General features: G+C 42.2%; 1 protein-coding gene and 1 long non-coding RNA gene across 3 annotated transcripts in view; one reads left to right on the top strand and one right to left on the bottom strand.

The window, feature by feature from the left end:
• LOC122739842 overlaps window positions 1–17,538 on the top strand; it is a 64,839-nt gene extending 47,301 nt beyond the window's left edge. The window contains exon 4 of the long non-coding RNA XR_006354683.1: window positions 17,339–17,538. This is a non-coding gene — a long non-coding RNA (uncharacterized LOC122739842). The remainder of the gene's footprint in view (window positions 1–17,338) is intronic.
• Window positions 1–20,650, bottom strand: part of CABCOCO1 (ciliary associated calcium binding coiled-coil 1) — a 157,272-nt gene that overhangs the window by 63,176 nt on the left and 73,446 nt on the right. The gene's annotated exons all lie outside the window — the stretch shown is intronic.

Below are 20,650 nucleotides of genomic sequence, written 5' to 3'. Positions count from 1 at the left end.
GGTAACTTTTTTTTTTAATATTCTGATTTTGAATTCTAATTGTGCATGCCTGGTATCGCTATAGCTACAGGCAGAGAGAATATTCATCCTGCCAAATTTAACCTGAACACCACAGATAACAATCTCAGAAATGAAAGGGGGTCTCCGGGACCAGGGGCCACTCAGTTTGGGCAAGGAAGTGATTTTGCGCATGGGGAGGTGGGAAGACAAGACTTGATAGGCGTCTTTAAGAATATGAAAAGCTACTGCAATAAGAGGGATCCGTCTTGTATTGCTTGACCCCACAGCACAGAATTGGGCACAATGCAGGGAGGTCACACAGGCAAGTTTAGGTCTGAAGGGGCTCTCCAAAAGGAAAGCAGTGGGAAGAAAGCTGGACTAGTGGCAAAGGATCTGGGTTCAAATCCCAATATTGTTGCTGTGTGACCTTGGAAAAATCATGGGACCTCTCTGGTTTAGTTTCAATATCCTTATGTGTTAAATGAAGTAGGTGGTCTCAGATCTAGACTCTAGATGACCTTTAAGCTCCTTTTCATCTTTAAATTTATGATCCCAAAGTAGGTTATAGAAGTAGTCAGTTTCCCCTCAGATCAAATGAGAGATTTGTAAAGTGCTTAGCACAGTGCCTGGTATACAGTGGATGCTTAATGAGTGTTTCTTCCCTCTTCCTCCTCCCTCCCTGACTGGAGTCTTTCAGGCAAAGGCTGCTTATTCTCTCCTTAGGTACCTTATGGTTTGGGTCCGGATTAAGTGACCCCTTTGAATCCATGATTCCAAGAAAGTAGAGAGCGACAAAAAGCAAAACAAAGAATTTCCTCAATTTTTTTGAAGCCATATTTCTTTCAAGAAGACACACTAGGAAGCAGCGATATGTATGAACCTCAAGATTGAAGGAAACGGGGTTTCTATAAATTTGAATAACTCATAAAATGGTATTTTGGTTTTCAGAAACAAGATGCGTGAAATAGACAGTCCTGGGTAACACACACAGAGAAGGCAGACCCTGTCTCGGAGCGAGGCCGCCCTTTCTCTAAAGTTCATTCATTTCCGGAGTTTGTAGTTAGGGTCTGGCTTCCCTCACTATAAAATCTCATTCTGTCAGAACTTGGAGAAGGCTTGGAGATTTCTAACTCCTTCACCACCTTGTAGATTATATTCCCATTTGCCTTCTGCTCCGGGTTCTCCTATTCTTCCCTCCCCTTCCTCTCCCCCAACTCTATTTTCCCATGTGTTTTTCTGTCCTGGACTCTGCATCCCAATGCAAAAGATTATTAGTGAATGACTGATGTTGTTGTTTTTACAATCCAATTAGAGTCATGCTTGTTTTCAGTCAAAGAAGCTAGAGTGTAAAAACATGTGAGGTCTCCATTAGTCTCATATGCTCCTAAGAGTATCCCACAAACATTGATAGACAGCTAGGTGATACTGCAGGCAGAAGCAGGAAGACCTGAGTTCCTATTCTGTCTTAGATATTTACTTAGCCTGGTACCTCTGTGTTTCTTTGAGGGTCCAATGAGATAAGGTCCACAAAGAGCTTTGAAAAATCGAAAATGTTACACTATGACAGTTATCATTATTACATTAACATTAAAAATAATAATAATTTTGGGGCAGCTAGGTGGCACAGTGGATAGAGCACCAGCTCTGGAGTCAGGAGGACCTGAGTTCAAATCCGGCCTCAGACACTTAACATTTACTGGCTGTGTGACCCTGGGCAAGTCACTTAACCCCAATTGCCTCACCAAAAAAAAAAAATCATAATTTTAATAACAAGAGAGTTGCCAAGGTGTAATGGGTAGAAAGCTGGTTTTAGAGTCAGGAAGATGTGAGTTCAAGTCTGACTGTGTGACTATAGGCAAGTGACTTCACCTCTCTGTGTCATGGGCAACTCCTCAGGACTGCAGAGAAGGTACCCATCTGGATTGGTAAGAGAACGTCCTGAGTGGGAGCCTTTTACAATGATAAATTCCTAGGTCTGGTCAAACAATGATTATAATAATACAAAGACCTGACTGATTTGTTTTTCCTTTTGAAAAGGGGAAAATAAATCAAAATATTACTTGAAAACATTTTCTTTTATGCTCAGCAATGGTAGGGACATATATTGGTAAATAAAATTGGATCAGCAGTCTGGTCAATAAAATGGATTGTAGTCCATCTATACTTGGAATCAAGCTCTGTAGACATAGTCTCAATATGATCAGTGACAACTCACTGCTATTGACATTGAGGTCATTTATTAGCTAAAAATTGAATAAAGTTTATAGAATTTCTGTTTATAGCAGCATCATGAGGAGCCTGGATAACCAGCATCTTGCAGTCCCATCTTAATCAAAGCTGAAGCTATCTTGTTAGACTCATTCGATCCAAAGTGGGGGTGGCGGGGATGTTTGGAACTGAATCAGTTAATGGCTAATCCAGTTCTAAGCTTTTGTTCCATATAAATTCAAACAATATGTGTGTTTGTTTGAAATGATCTCTGGGCAGAAGACCTCCAGCACTTGAAAGATGTATTCCCCTGGAAAAGATTCTGGGGATTTCTTCTGGCTGACTGTCCCAACTGTCTTCTGTAACAATTTGTAGGGATAAAGGGAATGAAAGCAACCATAAATCCACCCAATTCCAAGTTAACCGTTGCATGTTAAAACATTTGCAACATCTATCTATTCTGAATTTATGGAAACAAATTTCAAACCCTGAGCCTCATCCAAATTCCTAGAGCACACCAACCATAAAAGGTATACAAATCTTTTGCAAACCCATGTGGAGAAATCTGATAGTTAGGACTCTGAATTCTAACCTATGCATGTGGAAGTTCTGGCATTAGGAAAGGAAAGGGATGGTGTAATCAAGGATGAAAAGACTATCAGCCTGGGAAACAGAAGACCTTGGTTCTGTTGCCAGCGAAGCACATAAAAGGGATTTCATAATAAAATAGGGTTTTTCATAAAGATAATTCATTTCCTAAGATAAGGAAGTCAGAGGAGCATAACAATAGTAATATATATTTGTAAAGGACTAGAGAAACACTCCTGGAGCTCAAGTACATAAAAATTGAAATACTAATGCTGTTTGAGCCTGAGTAAAAAACATTTTGATAGTGACTATTGCTGAGTGCTATCCTTCACCTGTCTGGGTCCATCAGGAAAAGGGTTTCATTAAAATGGTAGGCCTGCTTGACAGATGAACATTTCCATTATGCGTGATTTCCCAATCACATCGAGGAATATTTTGGGGGGGGTTGGGGCATATTTTATTGGCAGCTCCCCAAATTGTAGTCATTTATAAGCAGGGGATCCAAATTGTTATGTCTTAAAGATATTTTCTCTAGGGCATGGAATCATAGGGTAGGAGAAATGGAGGGGACGAGTCCAGCTTTCTCACTTTGCAGAGGTAACCATAGTTTAGATGATTTCTTTTCTTGTTTCTAATAGGGCCCTAAGTTAACATCTCATGAAAAAAATACAATGGATTGTTATAAGGTTTTTAAGCTCATGACCTGTGTGAGAATCTTCATTTACTTTTCCAAAGAGTTGAATTCTTAGCTAGGTGAGATTATATATATGGGAAAATGTTCTAAGCAGATATAATATTATGTTAAATTATGGTTGTTTTAGCTAGAAATCCACAGAAGTGAAACAAGTAGCTTTAAAAAGTGGTATTCAATGTATGAAAATGGGACTCCATAAATATTTAAATCTTTGATGTCATAGCCCATTTTAGACCATCTATCGATCCATCCATCCATCCATCCATCATCCATCCATCCATCCATCCATCCATCCATCCATCCATCCATCCATCCATCCATCCATCCATCCATCCATCTATCCATCCAACTGTGGTAAAATATGAAAGTTTTTAACAGTCGGTTAGGATAACTGAAAGACGCCAGTTTTTCAAGGACCACCCTTTTGGGGAGGAGATGAACAGTCCGCCTGCTGCGCATGTCAGACTGCCTGCCGGGTACAGTCCGCCTGCTGCGCATGTCAGACTGCCTGCCGGGTTTTTGGACTTCCGGGGTGGAGAGAAGCGGAGTAGGCCTTTTTGCCTGCTTGGCGGGACTCCTGGCGGCGCAGCACAGACGGTCTCCCTCACTCCAAAGGTGGCCTTTTTTGGTTTGGTGAGTTTTTATAAGAAATATAGACTAAGCCTAGATTTAAGACGATTTCTACTGTATTTCTACTTTCCTATCCTTCTAATCAACAACACCTTATATACAATAAAGGCTCTATCTAGAAAACCAGAAGCTTCTTCCATTTACTAGTCTGGGAGATAAATTAAGGGAAAAGTTAAGTAGGGGAGATTTATGATCTAATATCCAATTTTAAATTTCACACAACTATCCATCCATCCATCCATCCATCCATCTATCCATCCAACTATCCATCCATCCATCCATCCATCCATCCATCCATCCATCCATCCATCCATCCATCCATCCATCCATCCATCCATCCATCCATCCATCTATCCATCCATCCATCCATCCATCCATCCATCCATCCATCCATCCATCCAACTATTCATCCATTTATCCACTCACCCATTCTTTTCTTTGAAAGGGAAGGTGAAGCTTAAGTCTCATCAGAACAATGGGTCCTGGTTTGGCTTGACTTCAGTTTGTATCTAGCCAATTTCTCATTCACCATAGCTTCAGTGTATCAATTAGCATGGCTTTCCTCAAATGCTTCCCAATACTTCGGTGGTTTCCCTGCTCCTCAGCTTTTTAAAGGAACAGAATGTTTCTCCTTCTTGCTCTGCTATGCTTGGGAAATCATTGTGTGGAATCTACTAACAAAAAGCCTGCTATTGCAGCTGCTCTTCTCAGAAGTGAAGGGTGTTACTCGTGGTGGTCACAAATCTTACCAAAGGCTTCCATTCTTTCTACCATCTTCCTAGAAATCTCCTTATCAATACCTTGCAGGCAGACACATGGGAAATGGAGTATTTATTCTCTTTAAATGAGTGCTTGAGCTCTGAGCTCAGGCATCCTGGGAAATGTAGTCTTTTTTCCCCTATCATTCATCCCTATTTTATGCTCTCCCAAGGTTAAAAAACATAGTCCTACAAATTGCACTGGATGATTATGCTTTGGGTACACACAACGCAGCCCGTATTAGCTCATGCCTAGGAGAGTCACATGATAATTAGCTTAGATGAATGGCCAGGCAGTATAATAACATGGAAAAGATGCTGGACGTTGGACCTAAGAAAAACAAGGGCTTGAATCCCACTTCTCAGGCTTACTAGAATGTCTAACCTTGGGTAAGTCCTTCTCTTTCTTGAGTTTTTATTTTGTCATTTGTGAAATGGGGAAATTATATCAATAGTTTATCCTTATAGCCTTGGTGTGAAGGTAAAGTGATGTATGTTAATTGTTTTTCAGACTTTGTATAAATGTCATCATTATTTTTATTATTGGGACACGCACATATATTTGATTGAATCTCATTCGAGAATTTATTGAATGTCTATTATTTACAAGGAATTAATATTGTACGCTTGCATATTGCACAGAGGCCATTAGTTACATAGCCTATAACAATAAAGGAGGGAAGGAGATAAACATTTATTAAGCACCTACTATATTTCAGGCACTGTGCTAAGAAATAGTTCCTACTCTCAAGGAGCTTGCTTTCTAACAAGGGAGACAACATGCTATCATATAAATATATAGAGTACTAACAAAATACCTACCCAATAATTTGAGGAAAGGCAGCTGGGTGGCACAATGGATAGAGCACTGGGCCTGGAGTAAGGAAGACTTATCTTCCTTGAGTTCAAATCTGGCCTCAGACATTTATTAGCTGTGTAACTCTGGACAAGCCATTTAACCCTATTTGCCTCAGTTTCCTCATTTGTAAAATGAGCTGGAGAAGGAAATGGCAAACCACTCCAGGATCTTTGCCAAAACAACCAAACAAACCCAACTGGGTCACAAAGAATCAGACGCGAATGAAACAAATGCATCACAACAACAAATTTGAGGAAGGAAGGAGTTAGTTTGTCCAAGCTTCCACTTTTTGTCAAAGGCATACTAGCTTTCTAATCTCCCAGGTTCATAACTTCTGTACCTTCCCTCTCTCTCAACCCACATCAGTGACTCAGCTGTCAAATCTAGTTGTTTGTACCTTCCACATCTCTTCTATCCAAGCTCTTCCCTGCACTCACAGCTCCAAACTTAGAGCAGTGGCATCTTTTGCCTAGATTATTTCAGCAGCACCTCCCCCCTTCATAGCACCACCCCCAACCTTGGAGCTTCCTCCATCAAATCTCTCCCCATCCCAGTGTATCCTATGCACTTCTGACAGTCATTTTTCTTCAGCACATATGTGATTCCTGTATCAACTTTAGTGGCTCCCCATTGCTTCTAGGACTAAAAGGCTTTTACAACCCTGTATCACTTGTCTCCAACTGATTTCTCTAGTCTCATTGGGCGTGACTTCCCCTTCTGCACTTAGTGATCCAGACAAATTGGCCTTTTTGCTCTCTGTTCCATCTCCCTGCCCAGGTACAGACAAGATCCATACAGAATTGATGAGAGATGACCCTAGAGGTGAAGTCTCTAGTTTCCCAAATATTCCACCTCTCCTTTGGCCACAAGCACAGAGCAAATGGAACTCAAGGCAAACGTAGTTGTGTTTTGTTCTTCCCTCCATGGTCGAGCTAGCAAACATTTCTAGGATTGTGTATTTAGCAGTCATGCAAATCCTTAAATAAGGAAGAGCTGGTTGTTGGTCCCTACTCCATGCTGATTAGTTTGTAAACCCTGCTCTGGGAGATTTGCCACTCCATATTCATTAAGTTCCCTTTGCCAGCACCGTGAGAATCATTAGGTCCCCAGGGCCAACAGAAGAACCGAGGGGCTCTGAAGGAAATCGAGGCCCCTCATCTCCTCCCACGTGAGTTTCCGGATCAGGCACGGAGCGAGCTGGCCACAGGTCACTTGGTTATTTTCTGCCCGTGGCGCCAATGGCGCTGATACGGCGAGTGTAATTCGCGAGGAAAGCTGCCCGTTCCTGTAGCCTGAATACCAATCAGGAGGTCTCTTTCTCAGCATGTCGGTTCTCTTTTGATTGACTCTTCATTTCCATGCTTTTCTGCACAACGCGCCGGGCTTGCAAATTCTCGGCCATCTGTCAAACACTCAACCGTCCTTAAGGCGGCTGCAACAATCAGACCTGAATGCTATGGAAACACCAGCATGTGGTTGAGCCTTGAAGAATTCTGGCCAACATCTTCACAAAGGGCTGGGGGTGGGGCGGGGGGAACAGAGAGACGAGAGCAAAGCAGCCCCCATAATCTACATGGTGCTGGCATCTGGCTTGTCTGGCCTCGGATTTCCCAAAGAACTGCTGGCTATGACTGCGTCCCCCCAAATCAGACCTGCCGGCCACGTGTCTGGATAACTCCTGTGCCCTTTCCAGTGCCAGCGATAGGGGCACGGCGATTCTTCATGGTGTTGAGCGTTAAGCCTCTATGAAGTCAATACAATTCAACAGGCTCCCATGTAGGACCTCCTATCTGCTGAACTATGTGCTGGATGCTCGAAGACCAAGACCAAAAAAATGAGGGCGTCCCTGCCCTTATATTCTGCTGAGGAGAAACTGCACGAGTCCAAGTAAGTACAAAGTGCAAGGAAAAGAAGTACGAGGTAATTGTGGGTGGGAAGAACACCAACGATTGGGGGAATCATTCAAGACCTCTTGTCTGAGCTATTATTTGAGCCAGACCTTGAAGGGAGCTAGGGGTTCCAAGAGGCCATGGAAAGGAGAGAGAGCATTTCAGGCATGGAGCAGTGCCTACACAGAAGCACGAAGGAAGGAGATGTACCGTGCAGGGAACAGCAAGCCGGCTAGCAAGGGACCAGTAAGGAGAATAACAGGAAATTTACAGAGAACAGCAGGCAGACCATCAAGATGGCAGCTTAGATTTATTGAGGGAATCATTTCCTCTTCTGATAACTTACGATATAATAAATCATGCTCTCGAGGACAGCACTGACTCAGGGATGTGCTGAAGCCAGCTCCAAGTGGATCACAAGAGCTGATTGTTAAATTTTCAATATGAACATTTAACCCCAGAAATTGGCAAAGGCTACCAGTTAGGACTTGATTTATTGTTATGTTGATTTTCTAGATGAGAAATTGATGGAGAAAACGGTAATTCTGCAGATTAAATTAAATTTTAAAGTGGTTTGTACAAGGTTGTTTTTTTTTTTTTTTTTTGAGAGCCAGGTGTTAAACATTTTACCAGCACATCCCTGGAATGCCCCCTCCAACTGCATGATATGTAACTGGGAGATCAGTCTGTCAATGACATGAAGATTAAAGCAGGACCAATGTGGAAAGCTCAAGGAAGGGTTTATAGCTGCAGAGTTGATTTTATGTTCATGAATCTGTTACTTCCCTCAACCTCCTGATTCACAGTGGGAAAAATGGAAAGGGTACTTTGACATTAGGCTTCTGTTCCCCTACATATAGAAGTGGAGGGTGCCTCTTTTCTTGGAAGCTTGGGGTGGGTCAGAAGACCTAGGGCCAATAATAAAAAAGGGACACCTCGGGGTGCCATGTGCCTTTTCAAACCCTCTCTACCCAACATCCTCCACTCGTAGTCCAGGCTCTTGTCTCTCCGTCTGGCCCCAAACCATACTAGCTTGGAAGGAGAGGTGTGGATTTAATTTGGTGTTTTCTTATCCATGTTGAACTCTGCCTTTCACTACTCAGTGCCAAGTCAAAAGTTTTCTGGGATGTTTCTCACTGGAGAAAATAACTGATTTTTTTTTTCTCATCAGCAAAAGTGTCAGACACTGTCAGCTGCATCCGCAACTCCCAGCACCACTGGTTTTGCAGTCTGTGCAAAGATAGTTTTTTGGTTGGGATTTGGTGGGGGTGGAGTGGGGGGGGGGATAACATCAGTTTGGGGGAGGGGAACTTCTCTCTCTCACTAGCCACTTCTCACCATTTACCAGCACCATCTTCTCCAGGCTATTAGATTCCTTGCTCCCAGAAGGGAGATGCTGAGCTTGCTGTGTCTTATTGGGAGCACAGGGGACATTTTTATGAGTTATGTAACTCATGAATAATATGATTCTTATCCTTGAGTAACAATTAAATCTTCATTTACAACAGAACCTTTTGTTTCAGGGGGGAAGAACATTGCCTAATCAGATAAACATGAAAGGCATCTCTCCAGAAGCAGCTCGACATTTTCATAATTCTATGCAAACTTTTAAAGTTAGGATAAGCAAGGAGAAGAAATAATGCTGAATAAGGACAGATAAGGGAATGGAGTGAAACAATGCCAGGCTGAGCTCCTACTTTTTAATGGAAGAAAGTAAAATAGTTATGTACTTGCTGAGGGATAGTTGATCCTCTCTCTCTTTCTTTCTCTCTCTGTCTCTCTGTCTCTGTCTCTGTCGCTCTGTCTCTCTCTGCCCTGCCCCCTCCCTCTCTTCCTTCTCCTCCCTCCCTCTCTCTGTTTTTCTCATCATTCTATATATTTATCTACCTATAGTACCTGGAACATATTAAACATTTAACAAAATATCTAAGTAAAAAGCCAACTTACTTCTTTCACTATTTTTTTTGCAGGGCAATGGGGGTTAAGTGACTTGCCCAAGGTCACACAGCTAGTAAGTGTCAAGTGTCTGAGGCCGGATTTGAACTCGGGTCCTCCTGAATCCAGGGCTGGTGCTTTATCCACTGCGCCACTTAGCCGCCCCCTCTTTCACTATTTTGATTTTGCAAATCTAAGATAACAAGAAAAGAAAATAATTGAGATGTGTTAGAAAGTGCTGGATTGTGTATGTGTGTATATGTGTATTTTCCTGAGTGCAAAGACACCCACAACATATAAAACCAACCAAACTTCTCTTGTCCACGTATAGAGCTCTGGACTGGGAATCAGGAGGTTTGGGTACAAAGCTTGATGTAGGAAGTCTCTAGCTGTGTGATTGGGGACAACTGATTTTTCCTCTGCATCTATTTCCTCGCCTATAAGATGGGCATAATAATGTTTCTATTACTACCTAACTTAAGCTTGTTAGGATGAATTTGGGTAGTACCTTAATGTGAAATGTACACATATGTACACAAACATATACACACATACACATAGTCACACATCCAGACTCTGTGTATATGTACATATATACATATACACACACATACATATGTGTGAGTGATTATTATAGCATAATACACTAAAGATCTCAGATTTTCCTTAATGTTTGTTTCCACTGCTGACATAGATTATGGATCATTTAAAACTTAGTAGATAAATCTTAAACAGGTTTCTGAGGTTCCGAGAGACTGTGACTTGCTCAAGGTCACATGGCTGTCAGAGATGAAATTTGAATCCAAATCTTCTGAACTCCAAGCCCATTGCTCTAGCCACTGTATTATGTCACTTCTTATGCATTAGGATGATGGTGATCATTCATTCATCCACTTAATATTTGTAACTTGTAGCCAGGCTATGCTCTCCTATGTGCAAGTTATTATTTACTTTGAGGACAGAGGTAAATAATATTCACAGATAAGAAGGTGTGGCTTGTGCATTTATTGAGTACCTACTATTTTCATACACAGTTTTATTTTTCCTGGCTTACAACAATGGAGTGGAAGCTTCCTGAAGACAAGGAATATACCATCTAATTGGAAAGGCACCTGACATATAAATGAAGCAGCTCAAGTGAAGAGAACACCAGCCCCAGAGTCAGGGGACATTGGTTCCAATCCAACCCTGACTGTCATGCTTACCTGGAGAAAGTCACTCTATTTGGGTTTGGATTGTCAATTTCTTTACCTGTAAAATGGGAAGGTTGTACCATTTTGCCTCCATTCACTCTTTCAGTTCTCAGTTGATGAATGAATGAATGTAAAAAGAATTAAGCATTTATTATTTGTATATCCTTGTGCTTAAGGATCCAAATGGAAGAGCTGAGACTTTCTGCTCTGAGAGAACATTCTAATATGGGGAGACCACACAGAGAGGAAGGATCAGCTGCAATTCAGATGGGAATGTCCTGTTGGCCTCAGGGTAGAGCTGTAAATCAGATGGTTCATTAAAGCCATTTCCAAGAATAAAACCATATCAGTTTCTGATGCTAAACTATTTCACGGTGCCAAGGACTTTGAAGGGAAGAACTTTCGCAGTACTGGTGACTACCGATGAGCTGGGAGATGCTCTACCTACAGGAGTAGTTTCTAAGTCACATCTGCAGAAGGGATGTTTCCTCAGATGATGGCAGTGGTGTCTGGGTTAGAAGCAGGACTGGTCGTCTGGGAGGTAATACTACTTCTGAGGGTCTTGGTCTTACCCAAGCCCATTGCTGAGGGTCAGGGGCCTGAGCTATCTCCATTGGGGTCTGAAGGGAAGTGGTGGTGGTCATTTGACTTGACTGACACATGTGGCCTCCTACCCCTCCCTAAGAATGCCTTTCTGCTTCAGCTCAGATTCTTTGCCTGCCCTGGATGATCCAAAGCTGACTTGGAAGCAAGTACATGAGTAGGCAGTGCAGGCTATAGAGATCCTTCACGCTGAGTAGAGAGAAACGAAGATTGTGAACGACATGGTGAGGGTTAGTGGTTAGTGCTAAGACCAATGGATGGAAAGATTCCGAGAAGCAGTGAGGCAGAGAGGAGGAAGGTCAGTGTCCTTGAAAACACTCCTGCCATTTTCTCAGCTGTTTTCTTGGGAAGAGAAGTGTTTGCCCTTCTCTGACAAGATTTATGCCTTTGGAGGACCATGATTTTTCCTCTACTTTGGGGAGGAGGACCAGACCAAGGTGTGATAAATTACTAAGCCATCTCCTCCTTTCTTTAAATGACAGATCCTGAGGTTGGTGAGTCGCAGGGGGCAGGGGGCCCAGGCAGAATTATTTTAACAGAGCAATTTTGAAGATATTTTCCCTGCTAACACCCAGAGTGAACAAGTCAAACTATCAATTCCCTCTTTGTAATTTTTCCTTCCAGCAGTTTACTAATAGGGTAATCCAACATTTATGGAGCCTTTTTGATATTTTAGAATAATAATAATAAAAAAATCATGTTGGGTAAGTTTCCGTTCTTTTGATAAGTACAAAGCTCAAGGGTAAACCGAAGGGAAGAAAGCTATCTTTCTAGTTTCACTTCAGTGCCTTGTTCTTTTCCAAAATGTGATCAGACATGCCAATGTGATATTTTTGCTTTTTCCTCAGAAGGGGGGAGTGTTGACATAAGGCTCATATTTTGCTTACTCAATGACACTGTAGCTTTACAGTTTGAAGAAGGAAAATAAGATTCATTTATCTATATGGTATTTTTTTTCTCCAAAGGAACCCAAAGAATGAATACTTTGTCATTAACCCCTAGAATGTGAAGCATTTGAAATGAGAGAGAAAAGAAAATGGCTCTCTCTTTTATTTTGCTTTTGCTTTGGGGATAAATGCTTGGAAAATGAACAATTCTATCTGGTTGAATCTTGCTGATTTGGGTACACTGGGGATTTTGTAGTTTTTGCCGGACTTGGGGATGACTGTAGCTGGTTATGACAGCTTGGCAAAATATGTTGCTAGGCAAAGTACACACTGCTTAAGCATCCATGTGTCACTGCACTTAATTTAAAATACATCGGGTGTATTATCATCGGATCCCACTGGGAGTTTGCTAGAGGAAACGTGCAGTTAGAGAGGAAAATTTCTGGATAAACGAAGTGTCCTGACTTAGAGACCCAGGTGCATCTTTCCCCACCCATCACCTCCTTGCAATGAAGGAAAGTTTCTAACCAGATTTCATCACATCAGATTGTTTTTCCATCCAAACATGAGGGTGTGTGTTTAGATGGGGCTAGGGTTGGTGTTGTGGTCACGTAAGACAGGAAATCAATGTCAACATGTTCTAATATTTGCTGGATGCCATTTTATCAAATTAAGAGGAATGGGAGAGAGAAAGAAAATGGGAGCGCTGTACGGCGGAGAAGACTGGCTTTCTTTTTGGAAATACTAGTGCCTGACCTGAAGCTGCTGTGGTGGATTCTACTCCTCTGTAAAATTCTTCCTCTAAGGGCAGCTAGGTGGCACAGTGGATAAAGCACTGGCCCTAGATTCAGGAGGACCTGAGTTCAAATCTGACCTCAGACACTTGACACTTGCTAGTTGTGTGACCCTGGGCAAGTCACTTAACCCTTATTTCCCTGCTGCCCTCCCCCCCACCAATTCTTCCTCTAGGGAAGTCTTGGACCTTCATTCTTGCTATTTCCTTCACACTGATGTACCAGAATGACAAATCATCCCTTTGGGTGCAGCTGGTAGTTCTGTTCTTGCCTCTGAGCCTACCTGACTGGTGGCTTTGTGGTAGCGCTTCCCCATTCATATGTGCAGAAATGCTCATGTGCTCAGCTTGGGTCTCGTTCCAATGACTCCCTACTGCCTGGAAGGTCAAATACAGGCCCTGCTGTTTGGCTTTTAAAGCCCTTCACAACCTGGCCCTTACCTATTTCCATTTCTTCAATTTCCTTATCCCTGTCAAGACTCTGCTTGAACAGCCCCTTCCTTGATTTCCCTATCCATTATTTCCTTACTCCACCAAGATTTACCTTGGATTTATTTAACATACATTTATTTATGCACACAATGCCTGCCTTGATATAACGGAAGTTCATTGAGAGCAAGAATTGCTTCATTTTTGTCTTTGTATGCCCAGCATAGACCCTAGAACACAGAAGGTGCTTAATAAATGCTTGTTGACTAATTGATTGCTACATTTAAGTTGCTTGATAGAACACTTGTTGGTACAGAGTAAAGCTATAATGAAGTCTCCAGGTGGGCTAGCTAGGGGAGCAGTGGGTTCCAATGAAGGCATGTTGTGCATTCTTATGCAAGGTGTCCCAAATAGCTTAGTGCAGTAAGACTTTTGGCACACCCTAGATATATTTATGTTCTCTCTCTCTTACTAGAATGTAAGCTCTTTGAAGGGAGGGAGTTTTTCATTTTTCCTTTGGTACAGCTAGGTCACAATTAGAGTGAATAAAGAATGCCAAGAAGTTTTTGCATGTATTTAAATTTGCATTATTCGAAGTTATAATTATGTAAAATGTGGTAATTGGTTCTAGTCCAGTGGAAATATGCTGTGTGAATTGGATGACATGACTGCTTCAGGGAAATTCCTCATTCACGTTACTTGGTACCCAACTATATTCCCATAACCTAGTATAGTGTGTTGGCACAAAGGACATGTCTAATAAATCTGTATGGTCGACTGATTGAGGAAACAGGGTAGAGTTTCTCCAAGCCCCCAGTGATTGCCTAAGTCCAAACAGAGTCTTTCAAATTACTTACATAGGTCTGAATGAGTAAGTTTCAAGTCTGGGGGGTGTGTGAAGGGATAGAGAATTAGGAGGAAGGGAACAAACATTTATTAAGTATGCCAGGCACTGTGCTAAGTGCTTTACAAATATTATCTCATTTGAGATGATATAAGATCATACCTTTTCCATCTCTAAACCACTACAGAGGAGCTAGAAATTGACAAGAAGGGAAATTAACAAAAGGGAAAGAAGATGGGCTTCTGGAGGGCTTCCACCCGGAAATTATCAGGTAACTGAAGAATCTACTCCACCTTTATTCTTGCCTTCTCTCTCCCCTGTGAAGGCATCACAAGATAGATGACTTTGGGTGGATAGACTAAAAGTGGACCAATAATAATAGCATTTTGGTGTAAAATACTTTAGTGCTTACAACGGTTTTACAAGGATTAACTCATTTTATCCTTACAATAATCCTGGAAGGTAGGTGTTATTATGAGCTTCATTTTACAGATGAGGAACTTGAAGCTCAGAGAAGTTATATTACTTACTAAAGTTATACAGCTAGTAAATGTCTGAGGAAGGATTTGAACTGAGGTCTTCCTAACTCAGCATCCGACACTCTATCTATTGTAATACCTAGCATTTTGGATACTGATAAGAGGAATGAGATCTTTGAGGGAAGGAGTAAAGCGAATATAAAAATATTGTGCTTTAAAAAAAATTCCCCTAGAGTCTAGAATGTGGGGGCTCTGGGACCCTTAGCAGATATCGCTAGGGCCCCTAGTTCCTGAAAGTTCACAGATCTGATTCTCATTGGCATCTTTGAAAGGCATTTTGATTTTAGGTTTGTATGAAGTCTTCCCAGCCAGGTAGTCCAAACTCAAGCAAGGAGTCTGGAAAGGTATAATTCCTTTCACTCTCATTTCTGTGTCTAATCTTGAGGAAACACTACAGGACCACAAGGCATGGAGACTATGTCACTTCCTGTTCCACATATAGCCACACTGGCTGCATTGGGGTTAGTCCTGAGTGAGCCTGAATCCTTATGAAGGAGGTACCAGTGGGTTACGGGGATGGGAAAGGTTCCCTGATCTCAAATTCTTTGGCTTAACAAAACCTCCACCCTCGCTCCCTAGAGATAATTTAATTTTAGTTATGGCTAATATCTAGGACTTGTCCCAGTGGAGATAACATGAAGGTACTCAATGGACACTCCAAGTCCAGTGTGACATAAGCAATTTAATGCTACACATAGAAGAAATGCTAAATAAAAAAGACCTCAACACACCTGAAAAAACTGGATTGAGCTAGAATAGCTTATTAAAATTAAAATTGTTAAAATCTACAAAGAAGCTGTTACTTAAATCTTGTAAGGATATGAAGTCATTTATAGCACTTCAAAACAGGCATTTTATATTTGGCCTTCCCTCTACATTATCCAAATTATTCTCAATATCCATTTGCCAATACAGTGGTCAATCCTGGGACATCCTCTTGTGGGTGGCCATCTTCTTCAATGAAGCTAACAATCAGTTTCACTCACTGGACCCAGGGTCTTCATACCTTTTGAACTTCTATGTTCTACTCCAGTCTTGGATAAGGTCCAAGGTCCAAAGTCCACCTTGAGAACCATGATCAATTGGCTACTTAGGAAAAGGAGGCACAAAGCAGAAAAGCCAACCAAAGGTATGGGAGCAAGCTTGCCTAGCTGAGTCCATGACCCCATGGGAGTAGTAGGTTAAGGTATTGCATAGGGGGAAAGCACAACTCATCTCCTTACTACCTTCCTCACCCCCCACAGCCTCCATGAATCTAGAAATGCAGCATACTTTCTACTCATGCAGGAGTTGAAGACAAAAAACTCAGTCTGGAAGCAATCTCTTCTTTTAATTGACGTAGCACCTTTCCTTCCTGTTACTGTCATGGACGAGGGGGTTTTCATTCATTCATATCATTCATTCATATCAGTTATTCATCAGGGTTTGCTACATCATTCTCAAGCACCAAGTCCTTGTAGTGCTGGGTTGCCATATACCTTAAAGCAACCAGGATGTTCATCATCCTGTAGAGACCCAGATGATGAGCTACCATATCCTCAGAGTGCCCACAGTTTCCCTGGGTTGGCCCTTAATGAACCATTCAGCCTCCACTACAAATAGATATATTCTTGTGTGACTGTTTATTATTAGGATTTGTATTTGAGCTAAAATTTCCCATGAAGAACTTTCCTGGTAGACAGGAAAACCAAACCAAACAGGCAAAAATGAGTCTATATTTTAACACTGCATCTGATAAATGGATACCTCAGTTTTCAAGAATAAATCTCTGTGTGTGATTTATTAGCTATACTGTGCCAAAACACATTTTGTCCAGGCCAAAAGAAATTGAGAAAACTCTAGTTCTGTTGGCAAATCCCTGTGAAGAGTTTCATTAGCACTCATGGGAAGGAATTGAAAATTAATTGAGCTGGGTTGGCGATTCTTAGAGAGCCACAGCATGGTCCTTTGAAAAGAAACGCTCGTGCCTTCTGTAGGAAGCCTGCGATGGGTCATGGGTCACTCTCAGAGTAGTGTCATTGACAGAGACCTCCCTTGTTCAGATCAGGACAGGATGGACACATGCTCCTCTCTGAGGAGACACTAAGGCCTTACACCCTCCAGAGGGATGAGTGATGACCTCTTGGGCAGCTTTGGGAAGCTATGGCCACTGACAGAGCATGCCTATAATAGGAAGAGTGTACTTTTGAGTAACAATTAGAACTTGTAGAATTTGTAAAGTGATTTAAGGCTGACAAGGCTTTACATGTTAATTCATTTGTTATGGTCCTCATGACAATCCTGGGAAGTAGTTGCTATTATCACCTCAATTTTACAGTTGAGGAAAATGAGATAGACAGTAATTAAGTGACCTTCCCAGGGTTATGCAGCTACTAAGTGTCTGAGGTCAGATTTGAACTCAGGTCTAAGTATTGTACCACTGAGTTGTTTTTATCTAGAGCTGGAAGAAAAATTATAGGTCATCTAATCCCACATCCCTTCTTTTACAGATGGGGAAACTGAGGCTAAGAGAGACAAAGCAACTTTCCCAAAGCAGCATGAGTAATAAGTGGAAGATTGGAACTCATGTCTTTGGCCTAGGAAGCCAGCATTCTTGTCACTGAAAGCTGCCACTTCCTAACTTTATCACATCAGATTGTTTTTCCATCCAGATACAATGAGTGTGTGTGATACATATGAACAACATGAAATAAACACACGAATGTCCTAAGATTTCCTTTGTTATTATTTTATCAAATTAAAATCAACAGGGTTAGGAGAAGAAACAATATGATCTGTGTGAGTAACTCATGGAAACCACGTTAGCTTCCCAGATAGAGGTTGTCCCGCAATACCCCATTTCGCCCCGTGTTCTGACTCTTCTGGGGGTTCTCTCTAGGTCCTTTAGGCCCAGGTTCCTTGCTGTTAACACCCCAATGCCTAAGGATTACAGGGGGTGACTCCTGACCTCACAAGGATGAGGAGAGGCCAGTGGGGCAGAAAACACACGATCCCCGCCCGAGTTTGTGGGAATAGCTCAGGCCGCTGGCAAACTTTTATGAAGTGATGAGTATGTGCCAGCTACTGGGCTAAGTTCTGGGGGCACAAAGAAAGACAAACATGATCCCCACTCTTAAGGAGCCCCATATTCTAATACAGCATCTAATTCAGATTCAGCATCAATTGGAGGGAATCTCAGAGGGCAAAGACCTGGCACTGGTGGAAGAGGGACTGGGAAAAGCCTTTGGCAGAAAGCAGGGGTTTGAGCTGCATCTTGAAGGAAGCCAAGGAGGTCGGAAGGGGCTGGGGGAGCATGCCAGACATGCAGGGAAATAATCCAGAGTTGGGAGAGGAGTGTCTTGTGCCAGGAATAGTGAGAGGCTGGTGTCACTGGCTCCTAGTACATGTGACGGGGCATCAGGTCTAAGAAGATTGCTAAGGTAGAAAGGGACTGGGTTCTGAAAAAAAAAAAAAAGCCAAACGTAATTTTGTATTTGATCCTAGAGGTAATAGGGAGCCACTGGAATTTCTTGAGTTGCAGAGAGATGGTATTATGCGGAGAAGAATGCCTGAGGGTCATCTAATCCCAAACCATTTATTGTACAGGTAGGAAAACTGAGGTCTGGGTGGTAAGGACAGAGCCAGAATTCAAACTCAGGTCCTCTGACTTACAGTCAATATTCTTTCTTTTGTACTGTGAGAAGTCTATACAGCAGGAGCAAACTCCTTCAGTGGAAGGCTAGCCTGAGATCTCAGGACCAGTGTCTGGGGACCTTGAGGTCCCCTGTCACTACTGGGCTCAGAGCACATTGCCTGGGTGTGGCTCTGAGAATCCTTGATGCTGAGATGCTAATGGGGGGGGCGGAGAATGGAAGCCAGAAGGGGGTATATCAGAGGGTCCGGAGTCATGGCTAAGCTAATAGATGCTTATACCTGTGGAAGAAAAACTGCTTCCGTCATATCCCATGTCTCTGACTCTAATACTCCAATGGCTCATTTATCTCCTTGATAGAGATGTCCCCCCAATGATGCAGATGATAGCTCATCAGACCTCCCCATCCTGTGTGATCTCTGGCAGGTGGGGCACCCAAGATGCCAGTCACTTTCTCTTGATGTCATGAGGCTGCCAAGGGGTAAAGACACTGACTCTATGTCTTTCCTCTGACCATCTACTTTTAAGCACACATTTCTCTATGGTTTCTTTTATTTTGATTCTTCTTTATTGTTCCTTAAATACTATGACTGACTGCTCATGCCTCACGTCAGAAAGCATCACATCATCTCCTCGTTCTGAGAGCTAGAAGCCTCAGACCCCTTCTTCTCTGACAGGAGGGGACAACGGACATAGCTTGCTTCCATTCCAATCGGCACCATCTTTCTAATCCAGTCCCTGCTCTTTTCATCCGCTGCCCAACCTAATCTCTACTCTGCCTCCCTTTTTACAACATCTGTGGTTTTGCTGATTCCATGTGAACCATAAAACCCCTTCTTTCTCTGGGAACCTGATCTATTGGTTAGATCACTGGACTATGCAAATCCCAGGCCATGAATAATGAAAGACACTCCCTGAAAAATTGTCTCTTTGATCTTAACAAAAATTTCTTGGAAAACTCAAGTAGAAATAGTAGAAAAAACACTTGCAAAACACACACAAGAAAGACACATTTCTATATAGGGAAAAATGATGAAGACGGGTCTCATTTATCTGTGCCCTCTATTAATATTTACAAGGCAATATTTCTGAATGTTCTTTGGTTAGAGATTTGTTTTATTGGTCTGGTTTGAATCTTGAATCAACAGTGAGGAAGAGGTTCGTCAGCTTTGTCAAACTTCAGGATTATGCAAGAGATGAATCTGAATCCTGTTATAGAACTCCCACACCCACAGCCCAAGCTGGGTCCTCAAAGACATGAAGAATGATTTAAGCCCCACAACATAGAATCTCTGTTGGAAAGGACCTCAGAGATTATTTAACTCAACCTCCAGCCTCAGTGAATGGGGATGGTAAGATGAAGAGGGAAGAGAGACTGGGTGTTGGTCATTGGAATGGCTTTTGGCTGCCATGTCATACTGTTGTCTCAGAGGAATCCAGCAATCCATTAAGCCCCTTAATCTTTTTTCACTGTTGATTTTTTGAACCCAAGCAAGGAGCTTTACATTCTTCCTAAATAAATTTCATCTTGTTAGATTAATGCAGGGCTCTGGGCTATAAAATTCTGTTTGGCTCCTGACTAGCTAAAAATCTGTTAAAGCTCGGCTTCCTGTCTTCTTTGCATTTGTCCAAGTCATTAATAAAGATGTTGAAGGGGGCAGCTAGGTGACGCAGTGGTTAAAGCACCAGCCCTGGATTCAGGAGGACCTGAGTTCAAATCCAGTCTCAGACACTTGACACATACTAGCTGTGTGACCCTGGGCAAGTCACTTAACCCTCAATGCCCCGGAAAAAAAAAAAGATGTTGAAGGGCATCAGGCTAAGGACAGATGCCTGAAAACCCCTCTCCATTGCTGATTTCTCTCAAAGTGAATAGGGACCCACTGATGATTTCCCTTTAGGAGTTGCTTGATCTCAAGCGAAAACACTTAGCTGTCATTTTGTGTAGCCTGCCTACTCCATCCTGTCTACTGAGATGCTACAGAACACAACACTTTTCTCCTTTTCAGCTAAATCCCTGGGACATCAGGGAAGTAGGTAGTTATTAAGGGTCCCCCTAATTTTAAGGGTTACCTTTATAGCTCTGCTCAGTTTGGAGAAACTGTTGTTGTTGTTCAGTCATTTCAGTTGTGTCCACCTCGCCATGATCCTCTTTGGGATTTTCTTGGTA

Source organism: Dromiciops gliroides, chromosome 2 (assembly GCF_019393635.1).
Source record: "Dromiciops gliroides isolate mDroGli1 chromosome 2, mDroGli1.pri, whole genome shotgun sequence".
Lineage (NCBI taxonomy): Eukaryota > Metazoa > Chordata > Mammalia > Microbiotheria > Microbiotheriidae > Dromiciops > Dromiciops gliroides.
This window is presented reverse-complemented; position numbering and strand designations above follow the sequence as displayed.